Source organism: Fukomys damarensis, unplaced genomic scaffold (assembly GCF_012274545.1).
Source record: "Fukomys damarensis isolate Sample0158 unplaced genomic scaffold, DMR_v1.0_HiC HiC_scaffold_10, whole genome shotgun sequence".
In the NCBI taxonomy this organism is placed as follows: domain Eukaryota; kingdom Metazoa; phylum Chordata; class Mammalia; order Rodentia; family Bathyergidae; genus Fukomys; species Fukomys damarensis.
The window spans coordinates 11,464,679-11,475,143 of NW_022900922.1; the positions used below are offsets into that span (position 1 = coordinate 11,464,679).

The window sequence follows — 10,465 nt, forward strand, 5'->3', positions numbered from 1 at the left end:
GCCCCCGCTTCCTCGGCGCTGCGCGTTGGTCGCCAGTTCCAAGAGCTGCGGGCCCCGCGCACCCACCCCTGCTTCCTTCTGGCTTCCGGCGGCGACCTGCAGGGGGTGGCTCTGAGTGGGCGGGGTCGACCTCCCGCCACACCTCCAGGTTTGCAAACGTTACTTGCGTATTCGTGTTTTCCTCAGGGTTCCACGTGTTCGCTCGGTCTCTCTCAGACACACAAACACACACCTCTGAGGAGTAGTTTAAAAGCCTTAAAGCCCCTGCTTTTCTTCTCTCCTCCCGCCGTCACTGGGGAAATCGTGGACTTGGACCAACAGCGTTGAATCGTCAGGAACTAAGCCAAAGGCAGCCGTAATTAAGAGACCTGACAATGGAGGCCACAGCCCGCTCCGCCTTCCAGCTCCACGTCGCCCTGTCGTGTGGTCCTTACGACTTTTCTTCCAGGTGGTGCTGTTTAGCTGAAGGAAACACAACCCAGGACTTGTGGTACAAACTGACAATTTACATCAGGTTTATATTTAAGCATCTAATGTAAATCTGACGCCACCTTGAGCACCCGCTACAGAAGCGAGCTGTTAGGACACAAACTCTGGGCAGGCAGGGATTTTGCTTCATTCACAGCTGCAATCCCCAGCAACTTCACATGTCTACTGCATAGTAGGTGCTCAAATACCTGTTGAAGGGAGAAGTATCCCTCAAAACAGTAACTGAGCTAACTGTAACTGTGGGGACTTCAAATTCCAGAGAAGACAAAATAAATAGTGCCAAATTTATCATCCTGTCCAAAATAACTAAAACCTGCATGAAGTACATGAAAGAAAGGATTTCAAGATGTTGCCATTGGGCGAGGGAACATAATTTTCTGAAAGACAGGAAATAAATAACAGAGGCATTAAGACTATCCATGGCAGCAGTTTCTGCTTGGAGGAAATTTCCAAAATGCATTACAATAAAGGACAACCCACAGATAGTTCATGGTCTCCTTAAACTAGGGGTAGGGGTAGTGAAGCAGAAAGAATTAGCAAGACTAATTACAGAAGAACAAATTTCAAGGGGAGAGAATCCTGGAGAGTCGCAGGGGCCCTGTGGAATCTGATCAGTAATGCACAGAAGAAAAATGCTGTACCTGAGGCCAAGGAAAGAAGCACCCAAAAGAACTAAAGAATAGTGATAATCTGAGTTCATAAAGAGCCGAGAATAATAGTTCCTGTTTTCATCAGCCAGAGTAGAGAACCTCATAATTCACAGAGGATTTGAGAGTACACAGAAGTGGGCGGAAATTAGCTCTTGATTAAAGGTTGTTTTGTCCTCCACCTGGGGAGAAAAAAAAAACTCAAAAGCAAGACGTGAAAGAATCAAACAGTTTCCAAGTAACTTAACCATGTCCCAGAACAAAGCTCAGAACTATCTATAGGAGTATAAAAACATTCAACAGTCAACGAGGTAAAAATCTGCAATTTCTGTAGAGATCTGCAGAGTTTCCACATGATTATTCCACAGAGTGTGTTTAATAAAGAAACTGCCCAAAGCCAAGGAATAAACCATCTGAAAGGATCAAAGGGATCAGTGCGCAGCATTCATACAGGGCCAGGTGGGTGCCTGCTCACACCAGCAGGACTGGAAAAACTAATTCACAGAGCACTTGATAGAATACTTAGGCAGATCTTGCCTCAGCAGTGTAGAATAATTAGTCCTAGACTGAGCACTGCTCTAAACTGGCGTGACAAATCATAAAAGCCAGACATACAAGGAATAAGACTATTTCCAAGCAGTTTAACTACATCACAAAACAAAGTTCAAGAAACTTTATAGATATAGATATCTAGCATCTGACAAGGTCAAAAACCACAATATCTGGCATGCAAGAAAAGATTGCTGGACATACAAAAAAGATAGGAATCATAACTCATAATACTGAGAATAACAATTGAAACTGACCCAGGGCTGACGTAAATGTTAGAATTAGCAAAGGAGGATATTAAAACAATATAACTATATTCCACATGTTCAAAAGCTTAGAGATATGGAAGATTTCTTTCAAAGACAAGTAATACATCTGGATGTGAAAACTGAAGCACAATAAATGACATTAAAGGAAGATGAGACACTGTAGAAGATTAATGAATTTGAAAACATAGCCATACAGACCATCTAAAATGAAAGAGAAACAAAAAATGATCCAAAAAATTTAAGTTTCAGTGAGTTTGTTGGAGGGGCAGTCCACCAGAGGTCTTCCACATGCCTGCACATTTTTGCTGATGTGCCAAAACTGTGAAGACCCTGCTAGTTCTCTACCCAGTCCATTTCTTAGGGTTATATTTGCAACTGAGCACCCTTAACCAGTATGGTCATATCTTCTCCCCAACGAAGAACCATCTGCTTTTGTTTGCTGTAAGTGTCACGAAGCCCCAGAATTGGACTCCTGGCCTCATGCATACCAGGCAAGTGCTCTACCACGGACCTCCACCCCAGTCCCTGTTCCCCCTCTGTAGTGAGTGTGTGTGTGTGTGTGTGTGTGTGTGTGTGCAGGCCTCCACTCAGGGCTCTTTGCACCCCAATCAAACTCAAGGATTATGGAGAACCAGAAGGAATACTATGATAGATCATACTCAGGCCATAGAACAATTCTCGTTAAACTTTAAACGCTTCAAGTCATACAATAGATTCAAACTAGAGATCAGCAACAGAAAGATCTCTGGAAAATCTTTGAATATTTGAAAATCCAGTAATACATTTCTAGTTAACCAATGGATCAAAGAAAAAATCAAAAGAAATATTACAAAGCAATTTAACTGAATGTAGACGAAAACATATCCAAATTTCTGGGAAAAATTAGAGCAGTACATAAGAGGAAAAATTTACAACACCAAATGCCTCTGTTTACATATAAGGATCTTGTATCAGTGAATTCAGGTCCTACTTTAAGAAACTAAGGCAGTGACACTACACCTGCCTCACAAGTGCAAGGTCATGAGTTTGATGCCCGGTACCAAAAAAAAAAAAAAAGAAACTAAAAGGGAAAAATCCTGAAGTAAGAAGAATAATAAAAGTAAATAAGAATAAAAATAATATAATAATAAAAAGAAAAAATAAAATAAAAATTGAAATCTGTAAAATAGAAACCTAGTATGGCAAATCAATAAACTCACAACTAGTTCTTTGAGGAAATGGATAAAAGTGACATAGTTCAAACCACAGTGAGAAAAGAAAAAGAAAAAATACATTTACACACCTAGTGTCTTAATCACTTTCCTTTTGCTGAAACAAAATACCTGACAGCCACCACTTGAAGAAGGAAAGATTTACTTTGGCTCATGTTTCAGTCCTGGGTCAACTGGCTCCAAAGAAAGCACAGCATGGCAGAGGGGCATGCTGGAGGAGAGCTGCTCAGGGCATGGCATGTGGGAAGCAGAGAGAGTGGGGGGAGACTTAAGAAGGGGCATACAGCCTTCCAGGTCACGCCCACAGTGATCTGCCTCTTCTGACCAGGCCCCACCTCCTAACAGAGGTCCTGCTAATGATCACATGATCCTTTGGGGACATCTAGATATAAAACACAGCATCTAGAATAAAAGAGCTGCTGTCAAGTGTACAGAAGTTAGAAGAATAACTTGAATATCACGAATAACTATATGTCAACAGATCCAGTAATTTAGCTGAAATGGAAAGTGTCCTTTAAAGACACAAACTGCTAAAAGCTCAGTCAATAAGAAACAAAAAGTCCATGTAGCTTTATGTCTCTTAAATAAATTCAATAAGTAATTTAAAACTTTCCCAAAAGGCAACGGAAATAAACCATAAAGCTCAGATACCTGTAGTAGTGAACCTTCCAAACATTTAAGAAAGAAAGAAATACAGTCCCCAACTTAGGATAGTTTATCTTTGTAACAGTGTGAAAGTAATACACATTCAGTAGAAATATACTTCAAACTTTGAGTTTGAGGCTTTTTCTGGGCTGGTAATGTGCCACAAATCCTCTCCTATGTTACTGAACAGCAACAGCACCAGTCAGTTGCACAATCACAAGGGGAAATAATCTGATATTCTATAACACTGTGTCACTAACCTGTGATGATCTGCAGGTTGGGCATAGTAAATGCATTTTGACTTATATTTCCAATTTGTGGTAGGTTTATCAGAACATAACCCCAATGTCAGTCAAGTTGCATCTGTAATACTGATTTCACACAATCAGGAAATTGAAGAAGACAGAAAATATCCCAAGCTCTTCTATAAGCTTAATATTATTCTGATACCAAAGGTAGACAAAGATATAATCCAAAAAAGAAAAATTACAGATAAAGATCCTTTATGTAAATAGTTGTGAAAATTCTTAACATAATTTCAGAAACTCAGATCTGTGATTAAATGAATTTTTGCCACAAATGCAGGATTGATTTAATATTCAAAAATCAATCAATTTAATTCACCATATTAGCAGATTTTTAAAAACCATATGGTTGTATGGGTTGGGGATTTAGTTCAGTGGTTCCACATCCTGCCTCGCAAATGCCATGTCCTGAGTTTGATCCCCAGTACAAAACAAACAAACAAAAAAATATATATGGTTGTATCAGGCATAATAAAAAGCATTTGACAAAACCAACATCCATTACAGACAAAACTCCCTGCAAACTAGAATGGAAGGGAACTTTCCTAACCCAAAAAAGAGGCTAACATCATATTTAATGTTTAAAAGCTGAATCCTTCCCCCGTTACAGTTAGGAACAAGGCAGTTATGTTTGCTTCCTACTTCTATCCAACATTGTTCTGAAGGGTCTAGGTAAGAAAACAAGCAGTCACACTGGACAGGAAGAAGTGAAACTGTTTATTCACAGTCATATCATGTAGACGTGATCATCTATATAGAAAATAAGGTATATCAAAAAAGGTCGTAGAGGTTTTTTTTTTTTTTTTTTTCACACAGTGGGTTTGCCATGAGAGCACAGGTATAGTGAAAACCACTAAATCAAAGCCAACATGGGAAGGGAAAAAACTCGTATCAATAGTGTCATCATCGGACATGTGGATTTGGGCAAGTCCACCACTACTGGCCATCTGATCTACAAATGTGTTATTGACCAAAGAAATATTGAAAAATTTGAGAAGGAGGCTGCTGAGATGGGGAAGGATTCTTGGATAAACTGAAAGCCAAGTATAAGCATGGTATCACCATTTCCATCTCCCTGTGGAAATTTGAGACCAGCAAGTATTATGTGACTATCATTGATGCTTCAGAACACAGAAACTTTGTCAAAAACGTCATTACAGGCACATCTCAGGCTGACTATGCTGTCCTGATTGTTGCTGCTGGTGTTGGCAAATTTGAAGCTGGTATCTCCTAGACTGAGCAGACCCATAAGCATGCCCTTCTGACTTACACGCTGGGTGTGAAACAACTCATTGTTGGCTTTAACAAAATGGATACCACTGAGCCACCCTACAGCCAGAAGAGATGCAAAGAAATTGTTAAGGAACTTAGCACCTACATTAAGAAAATTGGCTACAACCCTGACGCAGTAGCATTTGTGCCAATTTCTGGCTGGAATGGTGACAACATGCTGGAGCCAAGTGCTGACATACCTTGGTTCAAGGGATGGAAGATCACTTGTAAAGATGGCAACACCAGTGGAACCACACTGCTTGAAGCTTTGGATTGCATCCTGCCCCCCACTCGCCCAACTGACAAGCCTTTGTGGCTGCCCTTCCAAGATGTCTACAATATTGGTGGTATCGGTACCATCCCTGTGGGAAGAGTGGAGACCGGTGTTCTTAAACATGGCATGGTGATCGCCTTCTCACCAATGTCACAACTGAAGTAGTCTTTTGAAATGCACCATGAGTCTTTGAGTGAAGCTCTTCCTGGTGACAATGTGGGCATTAAATGTCAAGAACCTGTCTGTCAAAGATGTTCATTGGGGCGGGGGATTTAGCTCAGTGGTTCCCCCGCCTGTCTCGAAAGTGCAAGGTCCCAAATTCAATCCCCAGTTTAAAAAAAAAGGGGGGTTCATTGTAGCAATGTTGCTGGTGATAGCAAAAATGGCCCACCAATGGAAGCACCTAGTTTCACTGCTCAGGTAATTATACTTAAACATCCGGGCCAGATCAGTGCTGGCTGTGCCCCTGTACTGGATTGCCACACAGTTCACATCATTTGCAAGTTTGCTGAGCTGAAAGAAAAGATTGATCACCAGTCTGATAAGAAGCTGGAAGATGCCCTCAAATTCTTGAAATCTGCTGATGCTGCCATCGTTGACATGGCTCCAGGCAAGCCCATGTGTGTTGAGAGCTTCTGTGACTATCCACCTCTGGGTCATTTTGCTGTTCGTGATATGAGTCAGACAGTTGCTGTGGGTGTCATTGAAGCAGTGGACAAGAAGGCTGCTGGAGCTGGCAAGGTCACCAAGTCTGCCCAGAAAGCTCAGAAGTCTAAGTGAATATTTCCCCTAGCACCTGCCACCCCAGTCTTAATCAGTGGTGGAAGATCAGTCACAGAACTGTTTCTCCCAATTGGCCATTTAAGTTTAATAGTAAAAAACTGGTTAATTATCACAATGCATTGTAAAACCTTCAGGAGGAAAGGAGATTGTTTTATGGACCATTTGTTTTCTTTTTGTGTGTGACTGTTTTAAATTATTAGTTTTTAAAATCACTTTTCAATGCAAACAATAAAAAATCTGTCACAGAATTTTGAGACCCATTAAAACAAAGTTTAATGAGAAAAAAAGCTACTAGAACTAATTAATAAACTAGTTTATCTAAGTTCAATAGTCAATGTACAAAACTCATTTGTTTTAAATCTCCAGGTTCCAATGGCTTCACAAGCAAAGTCTATCAGATATTTGAAGAAGACATAACTCTGATCTACATAATCTCTTCCAGAAATGGAAGGAACACCTCACAACTCATATGGTAAGGTCTGCATTTCTTTGGCACCAAATCCAAGGACTGTAAATAAAAGAAAACCACAGACCGGTTTTCTTCATTAAGGCAAATGAAAAAATTCACAACAAAATATTAGCCAGTTGAACCCAGGAATGTGTAAAAAGAATAAAAATATTTTCAAACAAAAGACATACCCAAAATACATAAAGAATCTTCTAAATTTACTAGTAGAAAACAACCTAATAAAGAGGTGGAGAAAGGAACAAATAGGATATATTAGTGACAAACAAGCATATGAAAAGATGCTCAACATCATTAGACCCTAGGAAATGCAAATCAAAACCACTGTCCACTCTGCCCAGATGGATGGTACTGAAACCAACAATTTTGTAGACATCCTAGAGGGGCAGCCACAAAGGCTTGTCAGTTGGGTATGTAGGAGGCAGGATGCAATCCAAAGCTTCAAGCCGTGTGGTTCCACTGGCGTTGCCATCTTTACGAGTAACCTTCTATTCCTTGAACCAAGGTATGTCACAGCTACCTACTTATAAAAACATTTAACATCTAAAAGTCTGAACATGTCGAATGTTGGAAAGGGTATGGAGGTACTGGAGTTCTCATATATTGTGGATGGGGATATAAATGGTACAGCCATTTTGAAACACAGTTTTTTAACAGTTTCTTTAAAAGTTGGACATATGCCTAGATGTGACTGAGTTATTCCAGTTACACAGTACCCAGGAGAAAAACTCAGCCCGTGTCTATATCAACACTTCTACACCAGTGTTTGAAACAATTGTTTTTGTAATAACCCAAAACTAGAAATAACCCAAATGCCCCATCAATGAGAGATTGGATGAACAATTATAAATTCGTAAGTAGAACATTATTCAGCAATAAAAAGGGGTGAACTATCTCAAAATAATTTTGCTGGGTGTGATATTTTAAAAGTCCATACCCCCCAATTCCACTTATATAAAATCCTAGAAAGTGCAAGCAAATCTCCAGGGGCAGCACAGACTTATGCTCACTCGGGATTTGGGAGATTGTGCATGCAGGCAGGTAGGAAGTATTGTAAAGTAGCATAAGAAAAGTCTGAGGATGATAAATACGTTCATTATCTTGATTGCAGTGATGGTTCCACAGGTGTATACATGTCTCAGAGCTTAACACATTGTACATTCTAGTTATGCACCATTCATTTTCTGCCAACTGCATTTAAAAATGAACTGTGTTTTTCTGCTATGCTGATAATTTGGATTGCCTCAGCACCCACAGATGGTGGTTCTTTCAGTATATCTTACAAGCTTCAATTTTTAAAATTCTGCCCACATTTGGAGTTCTCAAAGTCATTTTCTTACAACATAACTCCTGATAGTTTCATCCAGAAGTGACTTAGATCCACATTATAAAAACCTTTATACTACTTATATGTGACTAAAGAAATACTACCTTGAATTGTAAATGCTTACATATCATTTCCTCTAGTATATCATACACTTCTGGGAGTAATGACCTTCTCCTGTACTTTTTGGAATCTCCATTTTGCCTTGTGCAAAAATACAAAAATTTAAAACTATGCCTAGCAAATGTCCATAATTTTTTAAGAAACTAATAAATATATCTAACATACATTGAACAATTACTTCACTTTTGCCAAGTGCTATGGAGAATGCTAACTAATTTAATGTTACAGCAGTCTTATTCTGAAGAGACTGTAACCACTCCCATTTACACATAAGGAAACTGTAGTTTAGAGAAATTGAGTAATTTCCCCAACATCATATAGGTGATGTGATGGATAATTTTCATTGTCAGCTTGACAGATCAGAGAATCTGTACAGCACAACTTGGGGTGTGTCTAAATGCCCCTCCCTCCCTGAATGTGGATGGTGCCATCCAATAGCCTTGGTTATTTTAGGAATTATCAATTACTTAAAGATTAAGGACTCATGTTGTCATTTACTTGTCCTTTCTTTTCCCTTAGGATATACATCTTTAGGGCATTTCAAAATATACCAACAACTTTCAGATCCAGAGAAACTCAGGAAAATAAGGGCCAGTAAATGTTATCTACTATCAACTTCCATCCAATGTAGAAATCTGTTGAAGAACACTAGTTAAAAAAGCAACAACACACACAAAAAAAATTCCCTCTTTGCATTATGTCTAGACCAATGGCGTGGCTGCTGTGACCATGAAAGTCATTTTTCTATCCCAGAAGATGTGCTGCCTCACAAAGTGACTAATCTAAAGCTGACTTTATTGCCATATAAATTTCAGAGACCCTTACATGCATGGTCTTTTCCAAGACTCTGCACTAAACTTAGAACAAACAATTCTGTATTCTTTGTTCATAAATAAAGCCCACCAAATCAAATCATCTGGAGGCCCCTGGACTTTTTATAGGTTTGGAAGCAGTGATATAACATCTACCCAAGAGGATCCTTGTGTATTTTCTAGAGATGTCCAATCTGATTCAAACCTTTTATTTTATTTATTCTATTAGTGGGATTTCACCCAGGGTTTGCATTGAGCTACATGTATAGCCCCGCTAAATTACTAAATTTCCCAGTCTGGGCTTAAACTTGCAATCTTCCTGCGGTAGCCCCCTAGAGTACTGGGGTGACAGGTGTGTATCCCCACACATGGCTTGACTCAAATACTTTAAGGCAGTACAAAAGTTCTTTTCTATTATCTTAGGACACCTGCTTTCCAGATTTTTTTTTTTTTGTCATAGAAGCATCTGTTTATAGCTCTCTGTGTGGTAAACTCTATACTAATTGGGTTACATGAATTACCTCATTTAATCTGTCCAGCCCCTAAGTGAGGAACAATGAATCTCATTTTACAAATGAAGAAATTGAGACTGGGAGAGATTATTTAACAGGTCCAAGATTACATGTTTACAAAACCCATATTTTCAACAGCTATGTCATATTGCCTTCTTATTTTATTTATTAATTTTTCCGTATGCATTCCGGCATGTATAGATAATATTTTTTCTAAAAATGCGATATAACCTTTGGGAAAGGATCTTCTGTTACCTATCAAAAATTTTATGGCCCAGGCATGGTGGCACCCACCTGTAATCACAACACTCAGGAGGCTGAGGCAGGAGGATTACTGTGAGTTTAAGGCAAGCCTGAACTACACAGAGAGATCAAGGCCAGCCTGAATTACATAGTGAGACCTCGCTTCAAAAATGTATTTTTTTAAAAAATGAGAACTAAGACCTGTCATGTAAAGGTACAAGATCCCAATGATGAATGTAATTGTACTGTATACCTAAACAGTACCAATAAACTCAATGAAAACAATAACAAAATAATTTTTTAGTTTTACCCTTGGACCCAGAATTTCTGATTTTTAAAAATCTACCCTACAGATATGACAAATGTCTATGTGTAAGGGACTAATTAAGGAAGATATAGAACATCTCTAAATTTAGATGTCCAGGACTGAGAAATAAAAAGCAGTCTGCAAAAGTGATTTCGTTTGTATAAGATAATTATACCCATCTATAAAATTTTATATTTGGAAGGAAATATTCCAAACTCTTCAGTGAACAACAGT

At 39.0% G+C, this 10,465-nt stretch overlaps 1 long non-coding RNA gene and 1 pseudogene across 1 annotated transcript; both read left to right on the forward strand.

Moving 5' to 3' along the window:
- The first annotated feature begins 44 nt into the window (after positions 1-44).
- LOC104860752 lies at positions 45-9,256 on the forward strand. The gene is made up of 3 exons (XR_779795.1): positions 45-148; positions 6,811-6,916; positions 8,877-9,256. It is a non-coding gene; the product is annotated as an uncharacterized LOC104860752 (long non-coding RNA).
- On the forward strand, positions 4,985-6,513 carry LOC104860751 (annotated as a pseudogene).
- Positions 9,257-10,465: the final 1,209 nt, after the last annotated feature.